The sequence below is a fragment of the Lissotriton helveticus genome, chromosome 8 (genome assembly GCF_964261635.1).
Source record: "Lissotriton helveticus chromosome 8, aLisHel1.1, whole genome shotgun sequence".
Lineage (NCBI taxonomy): Eukaryota > Metazoa > Chordata > Amphibia > Caudata > Salamandridae > Lissotriton > Lissotriton helveticus.
The window spans coordinates 614487335-614507272 of record NC_136069.1 but is presented as its reverse complement, the minus strand read 5'-3'; the positions used below and the strand labels follow the sequence as shown (position 1 = coordinate 614507272).

The 19938-nt window shown below is 43.5% G+C and overlaps 1 long non-coding RNA gene across 1 annotated transcript in view; it reads left to right on the top strand.

Moving 5' to 3' along the window:
• LOC144771724 (uncharacterized) overlaps positions 1-19938 on the top strand; it is a 97401-nt gene that overhangs the window by 35150 nt on the left and 42313 nt on the right. The window contains exon 2 of the long non-coding RNA XR_013599448.1: positions 12759-12876. This is a non-coding gene — a long non-coding RNA (uncharacterized LOC144771724). The remainder of the gene's footprint in view (positions 1-12758; positions 12877-19938) is intronic.

Below are 19938 nucleotides of genomic sequence, written 5' to 3'. Positions count from 1 at the left end.
CTATAACAGCACATCACCTGTGTTCAGGAATAACGTGTCATATGTTTCTCTTATAATCTATTTACTTTCATTTTCATAAGGTTAACAATGTGACGTCAAAATTATATTGCAACAGTACTTAAACATATGTAATTCCATCAGTTTACAGTGTACCTGGTAATCGTAAATGGGGAGGTACACCCGTCTCATATCAGTTGAACATTTTATCAGCTTGGGGGGGGGGGCAAACAGCAATATTTGATCAATTTGTCTAATTACAGTCTGGCTCAGTGTTGACCTTCGCTTGGTATGCATTGGAAGGGGCCCCAGGTGTCTTTGGGACATGCCTTGAGTGGAAGGAATTCGCCAGATGCATCAGAGTTTGTATTGCATCCAGGTGGCCTGTGAGGGTGCAGCTCTAGTACACCATTCCATAAGGATCTGGGATTTGCTCAAGAGCAATTTGAGATTCATTTTTGGGATGTCCTTAACGCAACCCAGGATTGCCTTCAGGAATAAGAGATGTAAGTCAGTGTCTGTCATTTATTAGTTGTGCCCCATATTTGTGTCCCACAGTTTCAAATGGGAGTACAGTCCCATAGAATGTGACACAAGTCTGCATTGGTTAGGTTACATCTCCAGCAGGGTCTATATTGTTGGAAGCAACTTCGGTGTAGTGTGCTCTGAGGACACAGGCCCTCATTTACAAGGCCCTAGCAGCACTTTTGCACCGCCTGAGCATCACTTATTTGAGGCTCCACTGGCGCAATGTGCAGCTGCATGTTTACAAGGCCACACAAACCCACTTCATGTGTCTTTTTTTCATGGCCTTGCAAATATGTGCCCTTTCACCCAGAACACTGCTTGGAATGGGGGTGCCATGGGTATTGCTGTGGTGTTCCCACGCAACACCCATGGAATCAGAAGCATTTCAGATTTACCAGAAATTGTAAACCTGGGACTGCATCAGATGTGGGGCAACAAGGAGAATTACTTTTATTTCTCTTTGTTTTTTCCTCTTTCTATGCATGCTGAGAAGAAAATTCCATCAATTATTGTTTTTGTGAAGGAAGGTGTCCCTTTCTGCACAAAAACAATCATCCTTGCAATGCAGGCACCCTTGCGACATGGCTCAAGAGTGTCTGTATTGGTGCATGACTGCTGTTTGCGCTCAGGGGAGAAGGACAGAAATGCACCATACCTTGTAGATGCAGTGCATTCCTTCCCTTTTATTTTGACACAGGGAAGCCAGCAGGAAGGCCTGCTGCGCTGCTGTGCATCAAACATTTGTAAATGAGGCCCACAGTTTTTAATTGCATTTGTCAGAATTTACCATTTGGGGAGATTTCTCGAATCTACTTGCTATCTGCCTACTGGAGTAATCCCAATGTGCATCAGGAATAGTGTGTCCCAAATCTTGCTCCCAATTGATTTTTATGATAAGGTTGCCCTGCACCACACTGAGTCACTTACAAAGCATAGGGATGCGTCATATCAACAATGATATGACTGATCCCTGTCCTCCCCCTGCACTAGCGCACAATTGGCTGCCATCCGCCGACACAGGAACACTTGCACCATGGTGTAAGGGTGCCTGCGTTCAAGAGAGATTGCTTTTTGTGCAGAAAGGAACACCTTCCTGCACAAAAACAATCACAAGAATGCAGAATGCATAGAAAGCGGAAAACATGAGGAAAAATTAAAACGTTTCTCCTCATTGCACCTCCCTCGGGAGGCGTAGCATTCTGACACATTTCCAGGTTTACAAGTTCTCATAAATCTGGAAATCTTGCAGAAGGCATGGGTGTTGCATGGGAACAGTCCCAGCAACACCCATGGCATGCCCCATTTACGCAAAGTGCTGTGTGTAAAGGGACCATATTTACAGGGACATGTATTGAAACACAGGGTGGCTTTACGTTTCCTTGTAAATATGGGGCAGCAAGCTGCCCTGTTGGTGTGTTACAAAAGTGACACTCTAGTGGCGCAAAGGGCTTGCAAATAAGCCCCGTTATTTTGAAGATCAGTTGCACTTTATCTAGGAATGACATGATTAGTGTGGGGAATGGCATAACAGGCAGTTCGGTGGGAAATGAGGGGAACAGCTGTTTCACTGAACTTGTCAAGTAGACCAATAGGGCCATAGGTGTGCTGAGGTTGTCACAAAGGAACTTAGAATAAGTCATTTATTTCCCAGAGGGAAATCAGTCTCTCATTAATCCAATTTTCCTGCCCAGTAGTTGTTTTCATGTCCCATATTCACATGTTGCTGGAAGCTGCAGGTGATGTAGTAGGGGAACGTGTGGTGAATAGGGTGTCATGAGTGAGTGGGTAAATGTGTGGGATGGAACTAGTAATGTGCAAAGTGGGCCCGGGCCACCAAGCAGCCCTTATCATATGCCAACTGGAGCTTATGCCAGGCATCTGAGGTCGTTTGCAGCCACAGGTTAGTTTTACCATCAATGCGCCCAGTTGGGTGAAGAAGGCTTTAATAAATACCAGGGGGGAATTCTAGAACTAAATAAAAGCTTGGGGGATACAACCATCTTCACTAGTGCTGCCCGTCCATCTTATGACAGGGAAAGTATAATTAATTTTTCTACTGATTTAGACAAAAAGTCATATATTTGCCATGGTTTTCATGATACATGTGGTCTTGTCATAATGATGCTCTATGCCTAAATGTTGTACCAGGTATGTCTGCCATTTTAATGGATGCTGTGTGGAGGAGGCTTTGGTGCTTGTGGTAAGTGAAACCATAAATGGTTTTTACTAATTAATGGAGAGCCCCGACCGTACTCCAAATGTCATTATTTCTTCAATCAATGGCTCAAGATTAAGGTATGGGTTTCTAACAAGCAGGAGGATATTGCCTGTGTATATAGAGAGGATAAGGAGACATGTCCCAAATTGTATCCCTCTGTGGTGTTGGTATTCTCTCAGGATGCATGCCAGTGGTTTAATTGCTATGGCAAATAGTATAGATGACAGAAGGCATCCTTGTTTTGTTCCCCTCTTCGTAGGCACAGGAGATGAGAGGAGATTGTTGACCCATATCCTAACTGTCGACTATGTATATAGGAGTGTCCCCTATTTCAATAGCATTTTCCCCATGACCATTTGTTCTAGCGCAGCCAGTAGGTATGTCCATTCTATGCAATTGAAAGCCTTAGTGGCATCTTAAAAGACTGCATAGTCCTCAGTGAGGGATCTATTTGATTTGTGAGGGTAAGAAGTGTGCACAGGTTGTATGGATATGAATCTTGATGGATCTGGGTGGACAAAGGTGGAGAAAAGTGATAAGATCTTATTGGCAAAGATTTTTGCCAGGATTTTCTTATACATGTTTATAAGGGATAGTGGGCATTAGGAATTACAGGCTGTGGCAGGTTTTTTGTATGGTAATGAGGTCACAGAATGGCTTACATTGAGCCATTTCTAGCTGAGTGAGGGTTGCTCTATTTAAGTAGTGATGTATTTCTATATTATGTGCTTGTGTTTTAGTTTGATAAAGGTCAATATAGTATTCCACAAAGGCAGTGAGGATGTCCTCTTGCTTGTGGATGGTCTCGATCTCTGTGGTGTCTAGCTGTAGCATATTTGCTAAGGAACTTCATCTACCACAGGAATATCCATTCTTTTGACATTTAGGGCCTCATTACGATGTCGGTTGGAAAGGCTCAGAATGGCATTCAGTATTTCCTAATCCGTGTCGGAACCCATGTTTCCAACCGACTCGGAAACATTTCAGACCGACCGCTTATGATAGATGTTAACCATTCGGTCTTTCAGACTCATTTCCAACCTGCATTTGAAGACTCCAAGTCAGTCGGAGCCGACTCGTACAGGTCAATGGACTGCTTTACCGACCTACGTATTACAATGTCAAATTCTGACAGCCTTTTCAAATCGGTCTGTCAGACACTAAACGGCTGTTAGAAACTGACAGCCCTTCCTGCACAAAAACAATTCAGCCTGCAACGCAGGCACCCTTGCATGATTATTCAAGAGTGACTGAGTTGGCACAAGGCTACCAAAAGAGTACCAGCGCAGGGGACAGGACAGGAATGTGCCATATTGACTTAAATATGGCTAATTTCTGCCTTTTCCCTGTCACACAATGCAGCAAGGTGAAGTGCTACACTGCACTATGTCAATTGTTCATAAATTAGCCCCGTAGTCACTTTTCTGCAGCTGAGGTACCTCCAGTAGTTCAAGGCTTCTAGGTATGGCTGACAAGGACTTCACAAAGCTGGATACCATCTACCTGAAGTCCTGCCGGCAAGGCTGTACCATCACAAAAAAGCTCCAAGATGGGGAAACCTGAATTTTCAGCCCAGCAGCAATGCAGATTTGTTGGATCGGCTTGGCAAGGTTGTCCTAGTAATCTAGAGGAATTTGGTGGCAAAAGGTTTGTAAGTCACAGATTGTATGGATGGTAGGAGAAGTACGACAGGAGGCTTTCCCGCATTGAGCAACGCCACTGAAAATATTTTCACTCGGGCGGACGCTTTGAATATGTACTAGAATTGAGACCTGCACCAGTTACTCTGAGCATTTTTCTCCTGGTTGCATCCTCCTCTGAAATTTCAGGCAGCCCTAGTGGCCCCTGGACCTTACTCTTTATCGGCTTCTTTGTAACGCTGTGAATACGGAACGGCTGATCGCCAGCTCCTGCAATACTTAGTGACTTTCCTGCTTATGTTTATTGAGATTCCTGAAAGCCCATATGGCCCCCAAAGTTGACACGTCATTGATTTTTACGTGATGCCACGGGTTGTGGATTCTGCATTATTGGAACGTCAGGTTATATTCCTGATTCTTTAAAGAGAACCTTATTGAATATCCCTCCCAGCAGACAGTTTTGAAGTGTGTTTGTGTCCCCCCACCACCTATCCATCTTCACCCTGATGAAAGTGTGGCCTTGTACACCGAAACGCGCGCAGGCGTCTGAACTCAGTCGTGATTTTGGATCTCTTCACTATTTGCCATTGGGATGTTGCACTAGGAGTTGTTTATGTTAACATCATGGGGCAATTCCACCACTTTGATTGATATGTGATGTCCTTTGGACACTGTGTGGTTTTGTTGAATGAATGTATGTTAGTATGAGTGAATGTTAGTATGAAAGAAGTGATTTGTGGGACACTACACAGTATCAGTGTACGTTTGTTCTGTATTTATTTAGGTATTGTATAAACTTGCTAATTATGTTTTGATAATATGAGAATAAAAAGAAAAATATTTTTGCTAATTAAACTTGTGGTTATATGGCTTCAAAATATGTTTGGGTCAGCCCCAGTCAGTGATATATAATACTGTGACCCTTTGTTTGGGCCATTTGTATCCTTACTTATAGGTGGGTGCTTTTTGCTAGTGTTGTCCTTATTAATTTTCCCCTGCTACACCTGCCTATTTATTGTCTACAGGGGTCCTCCTTTTGATTGGAGGTAGGAGAAGTACACCTAGACCCAACCATGGCTTCTAGGAACTCAGGAACAGCACTTGGAATTTAGGACATACTCCAGTGGAGACCAACAGCAGGGTCCAGGGAAGATCCAGTTTGAACTTGTCAGCTGGGAATCTTCCATAAAGGCCTCTTGTAGCTTGTTATGTCCTTGTAGCGTGTCATAGAACTCTTTGAGTCAGTTTCTTTGTCCTGGGTAATAGAGGGAGCAGGACCAGTCCTTCAGGATTTTTCTCAGGCCTTATATAGCAGGTTCAGCCCTCTTCTGCTTGTCCTCCGGTCCAGTAGTGTGCTGAAGAGGGTACTAGGCATACTAAACACATGTCTGGCATTAGCCTGCGAGTGGGGATGACTCCTTGATTCTCTAAATCAATAGCTTAAGAGTTCTCAGGGGTTACATTACCCACATTTTCATCATTTCCTGTGTGACCTACTGTAACAAAATCCCAGAATGCCCATCCCTGCTTAAATTCAAGATGGTGAAGCTCTAATCCCTTTGTGCAGAGCCTGTGTGTCCACCCCAGAGGTCTGGCTGGGTAAATGGGCAACCTGCCCCCGCTCAGTGGTCACTTCAAACTAGGTCTAGGGCATCTCCCTCCCCACTGAGATTGACGACTGCCTGACTAGGGAACAAATGAAAGGTCCTGCCAAGATGTATTCTGACATATGGCTATGACAAGAGAGGCCTCTTTGAAATAAATTAAGTTCCTGGGCACTGCCCAAAATGATTATCCTGCCACAGAAACAGAAATCACCTGCCCACACCCAGGCCTATGTTTCTGATCTGGGAGTAGTGTTCACACCTTATTCAGGGCTTGAGGACTTACAGGGCTGCAGCTGGAGGCTAATTCAAGTTAGGCGGGGAAATGGTAACTTTCTGAAAGTACATTTTCCTTAATATTTATTAATCATCAGACTTCACAATTGAACTGAGCTTATAATATATTTAAACTATATTACTACAAAAAGTCCAAGAATTAAATTTAATGTGGCTCCAATCAGCGGCACCCTGAATTGGAGGGCTCCGCTGTTTTTGCAGACTGTCACCTCTTACCAATGCTTGCGAGGCACACGAACACTCACCTTGTGGAATGGTGTTTTAATCATTTTGTGTTATTTCTATTTTACTTTGCGCCACATTATTTGCCTTTTTAAAGACTCCTGTCTCATTTCCACTGACCTTTTGCTTCGCCTTAGACCCCGGTCCGTCACGGCTTGTGCCGCTTGAACGGAGGGTCGGCCCAGGCATTACTTTACTTCCGGTTGCACTACCGGAAGGGACAGCAGCGCTCTAGTTGCCTTCCCCCTCTCCCTACTTAATCGGGAGGAAGGCGCGGATGCGCGCAGCGGCGCGCCAAAGGCGCGCCAAAAGGCAAGTCCGTCTGCACCCGTCTGCGCCCGTCCGCACCAGAACGCTGTCAGTCGCCAGGACATTCTCATCTCCTTCAGGTACTCTCATCTCTGTCCTAAGTGTCTTCCATCACTCTTAACAACATGTCCAGCCTTAGGTATTCTAGTAAAGAATTAAAAGATTTAAATTCGCCCTGGTCACACTGTCCGATGCCTTATCGGCCGAAATCAACAGGTTTCCCTTATATCTCCTGCTTAGCCCCTTCTTTGGATCAGATTGTGACTACGGTCTCCTCCTGTCCTAATCCGCCCAGTGGAGCTTCTAACGATCTTACTGCTATCTACTTCAATGCTCGCTCTATCTCCAAACATACATTGGAAATATGGAGCCTTCTTGATTCAAAAGCCCCAGACATGTGTTTCGTGTCTGAGACCTGGCTAAACGAGAACGCTACTCCTGATCTCCATATAGCCTTTCCTCCGGAGTATAAAATAATACGACATGATAGGAAGGACTCTAGAGGGGGTGGACTACTAATCACAGCCACTCATTACATAAACATTAGCTGCGTAGAAAGCCTTGTGTTTGACCGCACCAAAATTGTTGTGTTTAAAATAAGCGGCCCTTTAAATGAGGTTTGGAAGGGGGCCTTGCTCTACCGACCCCCGGGTACTAAGGGAGAATTTGCTAACACTCTGCTAGAGATCATCGGCCCTCATGTCCTGACCTCGGACAAATTCCTTTTGATTGGTGATTTTAATTATCATATGGATGAGCAATTAGATGCTGATACTGAAAAACTAATCTCTAATATGTGCACCCTTAACCTCAGTCAGAAGATCGCTGGACCGACCCATCAGGCCGGCCACACCCTTGATCTTCTTTTTTCCAATTCCCCTGATATCAGGGCTAGCTCTCCGATTCCATTGCTTTGGACCGATCATTATTTAGTGAAATTTACCATTCCTACCCTCACTACAGAATTAGCCACCAAAGAGGAATTTACATCTCGCAGACCATTGAAAAAATTACACTATCTTCTTTCTCTAAGCATTTCCATTCCAAATCTAGAACTCCCACCAGAGCGTCAGTGTAGCTGCACAACACTTCGAGGTAACTATCGAAAGAGTACTGGACAAAATTGCCCCCGGCGCAAAGTTAAGTGTAAGACTAGGACTGCCCCATGGTTCACTGAACAGTTAAAAATCACTAAGGGGCAGATTTATGAAGGCCTTGCGCCGCCGGTGCGTCACTTTTTCCCATGTTAAAAATGACGCACCGGCGGCGCAAGGCCTTCATAAATCTGCCCCTAAATCTTTAACAAGAGCTGCTGAGAAAAAATGGCGGAATAATAAAGATCCAGTAGACCGTAATGCATATAAAACTCTGTATACCAACTATATGCGGGACATAAGGTCGGCGAAGCAAGTGTATTTAACGGAGTGCATAAATAAAGCAGAAAATTCCTCTAAAGAATTGTACCAAATTTTAAGAGAATTTACCACTCCCAATAATCCATCGTCAATTCCCAACTCTAGAGAATGGACCGAAGCTCTCTCGGGATTCTTTGAGGATAAAATAACTGCTATACATGAATCCTTTTCTTCTTGCCAAATCCCAATGCAGCCTGAAGAGCCAACATTCACCCCAGATGATTTACCGCACATCTGGAATGAATTTGAAATGTTTGATAACGATAAGACCTTGTCAGCTGGATTAAAAATCAAATCGGGTTCCCCCACTGATCAGGTCTCCCCTAAACTGTTTACTATACTGGCCCCGGCCCTGGTAGAATGTCTAACTAGTCTCCTCAATAAATCTCTCCTAGAGGCAGACTTTCCCATAGTATGGAAGGCAGCTAGAATCAGGCCAATATTGAAGAAACCAGCTGCCGACCCTAACGTTCTACTAAACTATCAACCGATCTCTCTGTTGCCATACTTTGGAAAGATATTGGAATTCTCTGTCAATGGACAGCTGGTGAACCATCTAGAGAATAAGGGGCTTTTAGATCCTTCCCAGTCGGGTTTCCGTGCTACTCATAGCACGGAGACAGCACTGGTTGAGGTCGCAGACAATATCAGGCTGGCCCTAGATAAACATCAATCAATAATCCTTGTTCTCCTTGATTTGTCTGCGGCCTTTGATACCATCTCCCACCGCATTCTTATTCAACGGCTATGGGAGATTGGTGTCAGAGGAAAAGCCCTAAAATGGTTTACCAGCTATCTATCTGACCGTACAACTACTGTCCAAGTCGGCAAGAACATAGCAAATACACGGCCTGTCAAGATGGGTGTTCCACAAGGCTCCATTTTGAGCCCTACGCTCTTTAATGTCTATATGACAGCTTTGGCTAAAGTGATTTGAGCTTTCGGTTTTGAGGTCCTATCCTACGCCGACGATACCCAAATTCTGGTTACTCTAGGCCCTGACCTCAATGAGACAAAACTCTGCTTTTCAAAAATTGCATGATCGAGGTCAAGAACTGGATGGGTATCAACCATCTGCAGCTTAATGGCAATAAAACTGAGATCATGCTGTTTGGCAAAGCCGTGGAACATTGGGCTCAGGACTGGTGGCCAGTACAGCTTGGCGACTATCCACCCCCCAAGGAATCAGTGCAGAACCTGGGTTTTCACATGGACAATAAACTATCCATGAAAACCCAAACTAACCATATCGTAGGAACCTGTTTTGGACTCATGCGCAGTCTGCGCAAAGTTTTCAAGTGGATTCCAGCAGAGGCACGGAAACCCTTAGTGCAGGGTCTAATTAGAAACAGGTTAGACTACGGTAATTCGCTCTTACTAGCGATAAATGAGCACCACCGGAAAAGATTACAGGCTCTTCAGAACACTGCAGCGCAGTTGGTTTTAGTCCTTCCCCGAAGAACGCCTTCCGCCCCATGCCTCAGAAGCCTTCATTGGCTCCCTGTTAAGAAGCAAATTTTGTTTAAAACATTAAGTCTGGTTCATAAACATATGTACGGAAATGGCCCAAAATAGTGGTCCCATAAGCTTACATGGTACATAGCCAGAAGGCAACTTAGATCCAGCACTGAGTCATTGCTCACCCCTCTGAGAATACAAACCTCCAGAAATGGGGGTCGAGCTTTTTCCTTTCTTGCCCCTTCCTTCGGGAATAAAATGCCCCTGATCTGCGCACTACTTCAGAACACATCTGTTTTCGTAAGAAGCTGAAAACTTGGCTTTTTGCAAACTAAGCTGTCCACCTCTCGTCAGAGCCGTCTGCAAGCGCCATGAGACTCTTTGGATGTGATATGCGCGTTTTATAAATGCCTTGACTTGACTTGGTTCATATCTAAAGATAGCATTATTAAATTAATAGTGTCTCCCAGTGTTCCTCTATGCAACAACCAGACATACTATAGTCAAAATAGCTTTTCGGGGGGCGTGGCTTGGCGCCCGAGGGTGATGGCGGCGTCTGAGTGAGATTCCGCTGCGGCACCGGGAGAATCTCGGCTCTGAGACCGTTTCTTCCTGCTGCGAGCAGTTGTAATTCTACCGAAGCATTTTTCGATGACTCTGCAACATTCGAGGGCTTCTTCCGTGCCCTGAAGGAGGATTTCCGTACCACCGAGAGTTTTTCGCGGACATGGTGCGGCCGCAGCCGCCATTTTATGTATATATGGTAGGTGCGCATTTTCTTTCCCTCACCGGCGCACAAAACCATTTTCACGTTGTGCAAGCGCCAGACAATTCCGCGATGCTTAGAATTCCTCTTATGGCTTATAAGACACAGTACCTAGCCGAAATTAGTATTTAATGAGCCCATTGCTATTTCGGCCACCATTTTGTACCAGTCAGTGCTTCTTCCTTCCTTCCACCTGCATATGGATCCAGTTCTTTGTTGTATTACGCCTCATGCCTGGCTTTCCTTTTGACTCACAAGACTTGGCCTCATTATCGCCTCACAGCTCTCTGAACTCTTTCTTCGCTTTGTGGATACTGCAGATTACTTGCTGATTCACCTTAATTGCGACCGCCATTTTGAATACCCTTGGCTGCCTCAAGTGCCTCCTCATTATATTTACATCTTTTATGTTGGCCTTTTTAATTCATGGATGATGAAAGCTGTCTTCTTTTGTCCTAACTGCTGACTGGTGTTGTTTTTGACCTATTTTTGATTTGTTGAAGGCATTGTGAATGTCGACTTTGCTCTTCTACGCTTCACTGTGCTCCTGCCTTGCTGTTCTTTGACGACGGATTGCGCCTTATCTCAGCACAGTTTTCATGTAGCCTGGATGCCTCTCTCCTTGCCGTCAGGAGTTGCCTTTGGACTACATTTACCTCACATATAACCTAATGAACATAGTACATTGAGTTAAAGAGTCACTTAATTCAGTTATTTGGCAGCCTCCATGGTTTGTTATGAAATGATCACCTCTATGCTTGTGCTCCACGTCAGTCCCTATTTATCAAACTGTATGTCATGACTCTTGTTTTTCATTTATACTCTACTCCATGATAGCTGAATGTCTGCTGTATGTACGTGGCGCCTCCCCTACTAATTGAACCTTCCCAGTGCCAAGTCTGACTCAATCCGCGCATAAGTTCCTTTCTTTGGTATGGCTGCAACCTCTCTGGTACCTTCGCTCATTTATTTATGCACTTTGAGTACACAGCTGATTGCTTAACTTTACCTTGTGCTCTATGGGTAGGCTTGAGTCTTTGTCCCACCTGCCTCGTCCAGGAAAGACTGCCATTGTTAAAAACTCCAAAGTCTCTTTCGCCCTTTCCAAACTAGAGGACTCCCTTACTTCGTCTGGCTCAGATACAGCAATGGAGCCTTCCCAACCTGCAACGAGCAAAACAAACATCAAAAGACTGAAGAAAGACACCCCCTCACCTCTTAAACAGTCCACACCTGTCTCTATGGAACTATTGCTGGACGAAATAAGATTTTTTCGTCCTTTTTTGGAGGAAATCAGGTCCCTCTGCCCTTTTATGGAGGAAACCAACGTCAAACTTCAGACCCTTACAGATAATTGGTCACACATGGAAACCAGGGTGGCTTCTGTCGAACACTCTGTTGAATCCCTTCAGGAAACCTGCTCCACAGTGTCTCATTTAAACTCCCAAGTGTCTGCCCTTCAGCGTCAGGTGGAGGAATTGGAAAACAGGAATAGGCGGAACAACCTCCGCGTCTATGGTCTGGCAGAGGGTCTTGAGGGCTCCGACTCACTTCCCTTCTTTAAATCGTTCCTCCCCAAACTACTTCGTTTGCCAGAAGGCACGAATCTCAACATTTAGCGTGCACATCGATTAGGTCGTCCATCCACCTCTACTTCCATGTCGCAGAGGCCAAGAGGCGTTATCCTCTATTTTCTTCAGTACACTGATCTCTTGAAGATCTTGCAAGCTGCCAAATCTTCTCCGAACTTGTCATGGTCTGGCTCCTCTCTGTTCTTCGCCCAAGATTATGCAAAAGCTACTGCCAATCGTCGTAAGGCCTTCCTCGGCATGAGAGAGGATCTTCGTGCGATGGGAGCAAGATATGGCCTTCACCATCCTTGTTTGTTTAAAGTCACCCATAACAACAAGACAACCACCTATGAAGATCCAGTGCGCCTACAGAGTTTCATAAATGCGCACAAGACCCTCGCCATGGACTCCTCTGGACCTTCATCATCCCATCCGGGCTGAACTATAGTTTTGTCTGGTTTTCTACTGCTGTTGCATTTCTGATGATGCTGCATTTTGCTCCTTTCCCTTTTCAAGAGGTTTGTTCATAATGCTGTTGCAATTTGCTTGTTTGCTTGTTTTGCTCTCTAAGGAGTCTCGTTGTTTCAGCTTATGCCTTCTCTCAGTTATATTGATGTTCACTTATTCATTGCTTCTAACCTTCTTCTAGTTTAGGTGACGTTCACTGTTATCTAGGTTTTTGGCTCATTTGTGTTCGTATCCTCATCCTTGTTCTCCTTCTTCGTCTCCGCAGGAACCCTTCCCCATCTGATGATGTCTCCCCGGATCCCCGCCTAGCTGACCTTGGATGTGTTGCCTCACCCATATGGTCCCATCCCTCCCCAGTTCCTTCTCATTCTCTCCTCTTGTAGGTATGTTTTCCTTTTGTCTCTCCCTTATGTTCTTCTTTTTGTTTACAATTCTCCCCTTTATGCTTCTTCTTCCTCCCTTATCCATTAGTGATAGTTTTCTTTTCTCAGGATTTGCTCGTTTCTCTGTCTTTATTTTTTCCACTCGAATGTTCCCCTTTACTCTTTCTACTCTTATCGTACTTTTCTCCTCCTTCTTCTCTTTTATACTTAAGGTTCTCGCTTCCCCTTTCCTCTTCTTCATTTTTGTTGTACATTTCCTTCTTCTACTTTTACTTTTCATCTTGGGCTTTTTTCTTCAATTTTGTTATTATGTTTCTCATAGCTTACTTTGTATGATATGTTGTTGAATACAGTTACATGGAATGTTAAGGGTATTAATTCTCCCATCAAACGCCAGCGTATTTTGTCCCACTTAGCTAAACTGAATGTTGATGTGGCTTTTTTGCAAGAAACTCACCTCTCTGATGTTGAATCTGCAAAACTTAAAAGGGGTTGGGTGGGTGAGGTTTTTTATTCACAAGGTGATGGCAAGCATAATGGTGTAGCAATTTTATGTCGCAAATCTCTTCCACTCTCGATTATTTCTCAAGAATCCGATGATATTGGCAGATGGACATTTGTTAAGTTATCTATCAGAGGTGTTCCAGTCTCTTTTCTCAATGTCTACGCTCCTACGGTGGGTGAGCCTCTTTTTTGGGCTGAATTCTCTCAACATGTTACACGTTTTGTGGATGATCATTTCATCCTGGCTGGCGACTGCAACCATCCCTTGGATCCCTTTGTTGATAGGAACTCTGCTGCTCACTACATTCCTAACAAATCCCACAAACTCTTCACTCAAACCATCTCCAATCATAAGCTTATTGACGCATGGCGTTTGTGCAATCCGACTTTAAAGGAGTTCACTTTGTATTCTCCATCTCACCGCTCCCAATCACGGATTGACTACATTTTTGTCTCTCACCATATTGCCCAAACCCTTAATACTGCTGAAATTGGTCCGATTTTGCTTTCGGATCACGCCCCTGTTTAGACGTACTCCCTAAATCTGCCGGACCTAAGAGATGGCGCTTTAACAATGCTCTTCTTCTGGATCCCAAATTTACCTCTTCTTTTACTGCCTTTTTTGATGAATTTTTCCTACTCAATGAGTCTCCCTCCATTCCAAAGCACACTATTTGGGATGCTTTTAAGTCTGCAGCACGAGATTTTATTATTAATTTTGTGGCAAAGAAGCGTAAGGTTGCTCGTAACATTACTAGAGATCTCCTCTGTGACATTAAGATACTGGAACACGCCTACTTTACCTCGCACTCACAGGACAGCTTGACTGCTCTTGTGACTGTCAAAATGAAGTTTAGCAAGAAATCCACGGAGGATGCCTCATTGTATTTGCTGAAATCTAGCGCTAAGTTCTATGGGGGACGAAATAAAGCTGGAAAGATTCTTGCCAACTACCTAAAGGTCAAACATAACAAGTTGAACATTGAATCTATTTACGACACGGACTCTGTTCTTAAGCACAAGGATGCCGACATTCTCACTGAGTTTTCCCTTTTCTATAAAACTTTGTACTCCTCTGAAACTCAACCCTCCCCGCACTCTCTTACACATTTTTTCTCTACCATCCAGAAACCTGCACACTTCCCTCTCAACCTTTCTCATTTAGAATCGGACATTTCTCAGAAGGAATTACTTGCTGCACTTCAACACCTCAAATTGAACAAAGATGGTTTCAATGTTGAATTTTACCTTTATTTTTCCAAGCTACTTATCCCAAAACTTCACTCTCTTCTAGACACGTTCAATGCCCTTGGAAGCTCTTCTGGGTCTTTCTCTGACGCTCACATTTGCTTGATATCTAAAGAAGGGAAAGATGTTCAATATTGTAAGAACTACAGACCCATATCCCTAGTGAATATCGACTATAAAATATTTGCCATGTCATTAGCGGTGCGCCTGGACCTTTTGCTACCTGACCTTTTAGGTGAAGAGCAGTCCGGTTTTGTGAAGGGCCGATTTATAACTGACAATACCAGACTACTGTTTAACATTTTGTCGAAGTCCCCATACCTAAAGCACCCCCTAGCAGCGATCGCCCTGGATGCCAAAAAGGCGTTTGACAGGGTCGAATGGTCCTACCTCTTCCACACTCTCGAATGGTTTGGCTTTGGCCCTCATTTTATCTCCTTGGTCTCCCTTTTGTACTCACGCCCACGTGCGGCAGTTTGAGCGAACAGTCTGGTCTCCTCCTTTTTTGATCTTGGTAGGGGTGTACGCCAAGGATGTCCCCTTTCCCCTTTCCTTTTCAATTTGGCTTTGGAACCTTTTTTGTCTAAAATACGTCAAAATCCTAACATTCATTGTTTTCAGACCGCGAATGCCCACATTAAACTTGCTGCTTATGCAGGGGATATTTTACTCTTCCTCTCCAACCACACAGTTTCAATCCCAGCTTTCCTGGAGGAAGTACAGAGCTTTTCCCTCATATCTGGCTACAAACTTAACAATAATACAAAGCTCCTCCCGTTAGGCAGGAGACACCCTGTTGCACAGCATTCAATTATGACAAATTGTCTTTTCCTTTAATCATTGAGATTAACTCTTCCTCATGATGGGGCTCCAAAAAATATATTTATTGTTTCATCAAAATTTCCACAAAACCAAAGTTCAGTTGTGTATCCAACAACATTATAATCCAGTATAAATCCTTCCCCAATGCATTTCGGGCCGATTTGCTAGCCCTTCCTCAGGGGACAACTCTACAAAAAAGGAATACATCTCCATGTCACTATGGGTGTCAAATACAGTTTCTAAGCATTATCATCAACTTACATTTCAACCATGCCATTGATTAAATATCTGTGAATCGTAGCTCAAGTGTCAAACAAACACTCAGGTGTCAATTATACGTGAAAAATATATGGTAGTACACCAGGTTGCCCGGTGAAATCATATCAAAAGTGTGTTTTCTCGAACGAATTAAAATGGAATTCTCAACATGCATCCAGTGCGAGACCTCATGCCCCCGTCACCGACTTGTGCAACTAAATCGAGCCCCTGATTAAACATCGTTACTAGCGTGAGAACGATACTCACGGGCTGTTTCAACGAGCTGCAGCGCGGTGTCTGTGACCATAACTCATTTCTAGTACAAACTTAACAATGACAAGTGCGAGATCCTGCCCCTAACGATATTTACCTTTAAGCCCGACTTTGTTGCTTCTAATTTTACTTGGAGCCCCTCGCATATCAAGTATTTAGTCCTTCACATCGCCCCTTCCATTTCAGACACCGTTTCCCTTTGCCTGAATAAATGTATTAAAAAGATATTGGATTTAGTGACCAGATGGCCCTCACTTTATTTGTCTTGGTGGGGCCGCCTCGATACCATTAAGATGATGTTGTCCCCCATAGTCCTCTCCAATATTCCTGTACCTATTCCCTCCAAATGTTTTAAGAAAATTAACACGGTCTTGTCTTCCTTTTTATGGAGCATCAAAAAACCCCGGATGTCCCTTGCTAGACTGATTCGTCCTGCCTCAGAAGGTGGAGTCAATTTCCAAGACTTCCCAGCCTACCAAAAAGCCTTTCTGCTATGCCAAGCTTCCTTTTGGTTACAGGACCCTACCTCTCCCTGTCCTTTATGGGTTAAAGTTGAGCGCCTTTTCCTTTCCCCCTTCTCATTTACGGAATATATATCCTTTTCCCGTAAACCTTCCTCGATTCCCACTCCCATTCATGAATTTACCACCAAACTTCTCCTTTCCTCTAAGCCCCCTCCTCCTAATACCATCGCTGACTTCCTCTCCTCCATAATTTGGCATAATGCACATCTTCTCATTCATAACAAACCCTTTTACTGGATGGCCTGGAGACAAAGGGATTAGTTTGGATATCGCAATTATTCTCACATTCTACCCTTTTGCCTTTCTCAACTCTTTGTTCTTCCTTTGATTTACCTGCATCTTTTGCCCCCAAGTACCTTTTACTTAAAGCAGCAGTGATGGCCACACACACCCGGCTAATGCAAGCACAGACGCCTTCCTCTTCCCCCACTTGCGCTACACAACTTCACTCTCTCTTTCGCACTACCCCCAAGGCTACTACTCTCTACAAATACCTTCATGCTCACGAGTCCATTAGACCCAAGTCCAAGGTGGAGGAACAGTGGGAACAAGATTTTGGCACTACTTGGGCAATTTCAGTGTGGGACAAAATATGGACCAAGATTCGTAAATCGTCCAGAGCGGCGACCCTAACGTAATCTCTGTTTTTCATCTACAATAGGCTACTTCACACGCCCCTCACCCTCAATAAGAGGTTTCCCACCACCCCGGATGTATGCTGGTCTTGTTCTTCCCCACACGCTAACTTATTTCACATGTTGTTTCTCTGCAAATCTGTACACGAGTTTTTGATGCAGGTGTGGGCTCAAATCAATGTAATTTTTTGCACTTGTATTCCTTTTTCCCATGCTTGCATCTTCCTAGGAAGCCTCTCGCATTGCTGGAAGGATGTTGGCCTTGATGTCCGCATTGTTGACTTATTGTTAGCTGTGGCGTTTCAGCAGATTACTATTAATTGGAAGGCTTCATCTAACATTTCCCTTAAAGCATGGTGGTATAATGTCTGTCACAACCCCAGGCTAGATACTACTTTTGTCTTCCCTATTAGCATGGCTGCACAACGTGCTGAATTATGGCTTCCTATTACACTGTACCTTGATAAATGTGCTCTACGTTCTTTTCGTCCACAGCCTGCCCACCAAGAAGTCCTTAAAGCATCTTGAATACCCTTTGCATTTCCTTTTTCCTTCGTTCTCACCTGTTATTTGAATATTCCTACCTGATTACAAGTATAGCCATTGTAATGTCTTTATTCAATTTTTTTGCCCACGATTTGTTTATGCCTTTGGCTTTATTGTAATATTTTTCTTGAATGCTTTTGTTTTGTTTTTCCTTTCCTTTGGTTTCCCTTCAATTCTCCTGTACTGTTGATGATACCCTGTATTTTAACCAATAAACTCTTCTTGAACTTAAAAAATAGCTTTTCGGTGTTAGTTAATGTCAGAACATGTTTAACACTGAGATGCTACATGTCCTACTTTTAAATACAACGTACCCTGCCTTACAGTCTACAAGGCCTAAGTAGGGGTGAATTATTACTATTCGAAAGGAAGGTTTCGACCTGTCAACAGGAATTATTATGACAGATCTAATTGCTTTTTTTTTAAACTGCTCTAGTCAGGCTACAGTGTAGGCTTTAAGCCATGTTTGCACTGCCACTGTAGCAGATAACACAATAGGTGCTGCAGTCCTCTAGTGGCATTTATATGCCTTGAGTACACCTTGTGCCATATACTGCGGAAATATAGGTAAGTTAAATATGCCAATTTGATCTATGTCAATTAAACCATGTTAAAAGAAGCAGCAGAAACACTTTACTATTGATTAGCAAGGATGGAGAAGCACAGATTTCTACAGCCAGCAACAGCACTGTTCAGACAAAAAAGGCAAAATATCTTGGGTGACCATGCAAGGAAGGCAGTTAAACTATAGAACGTCTTGTTGCTAGGAAGCACCTGCACTGTCCCATTAAACTAATATATAATAATTATTTTTGTTGCTGTAACATTTTTATTGTAAACATGTGGCTGCTACATTTAGCAAGTGCCGTGTTCTTTTTTTTGTGGCACATTATTGCTATAAAACTATCTTGCCAAGGCCACAGCTATTTACTTTAAATATTCTTGTTTTTTGGAGGTGTGGAAGGCACAAGTAAGCAGTAAGAGCACAGACATGCTTAAATTAATGAAGGAAGGAAACCCCAAACTATAACATACACAATGCAAATATAGAAAGCAGCACAGCAATTAATGAGGAGACAATTGTCATTTCAACTGAGCAGAGCTCTCACCCAAAAAAGCCCTATGGAGCATGTAACACTAAGATGTATGCCACTTTTTACAGCTTTTATAAACTTTTCCCTCGATACAAGGACCTGGTATTTCACAGCCAATGCTGTTATTTCCCATTCAATGGAGAAAACGTGTGATTGGTGGAATTGTGTGTGGTGCTACCAATCGGAATCAGAGATTCTGCTATCCCAGCATTACATTCTGGCAACCTTGTAATGAAAGCTGTGGTATCGATCTGTCACTGGCAGTGGGGAGTATATCATGATGTGTGAGGAGGTTTTAGGAGAAAGATACTAACTTCACAGAAGTGAAGCTCAAATACCAAGGCCAATCATAGTTAATTAAATATTGTTTAGAAGAGGTTGAATTCTAACAATTAGTGGGGAGACAAGAGAGAGAGAGAGAGAGAGAGAGAAAAAGACACAAGAGGATGTGCCCTAAAGGCTAGAGCGGTCGACCTCGAAGCTGGGGAACTGGGTTTGAGTCACTGCAGGGACGTTCAACATCCTGTGATTCTGAGCAAATCACTTAATTTCCCCATGCCTAACAAAATGAACGTGTCCCTCAGTAGCACAAAAGGTGCTCATGTAAAGAGCTCTTATACCTTCGGGTCTAGTTTGCTTTGTATAAAACTCCAAAAACACAATGTATGCCATAGGGATACATATAGGATGTAGAGAAGTTCATCATTGGAAACATACCTTTTTCTCACTAGACCGAAGGATCTGGAAGCATCTGATCTCCCTCCACCAACATATGAGCCAGGCACGACTATATCATTCAGATCAAAATCAGATTCCGCCTGTTGCCCACCATACAGTCAGGTATAGTGAAGCTTAATGAATTTACAAATCAGAATAAAGGAACAGTCTTTTTGCCAATCCACAATATGCCTGCAATCAAGCTGTATGATCTACATTTGATTTTCTACTTTACATACTTCCTGCAAAGTCAAAAAATGACATTAAAAAATGTTTTTAACTCAGAAAACCAAATTCAGACATCCCCTCACTTCCAGAGTGGAATGTACTATACACTGTTTGTGGTATCAAACCTACTATACCTCATTCCACATAAATAAACAATCATCAACCTCCCCGTGTTTATAAAAGGGTTCTGGAAGATTACACCGGGCCCGATTC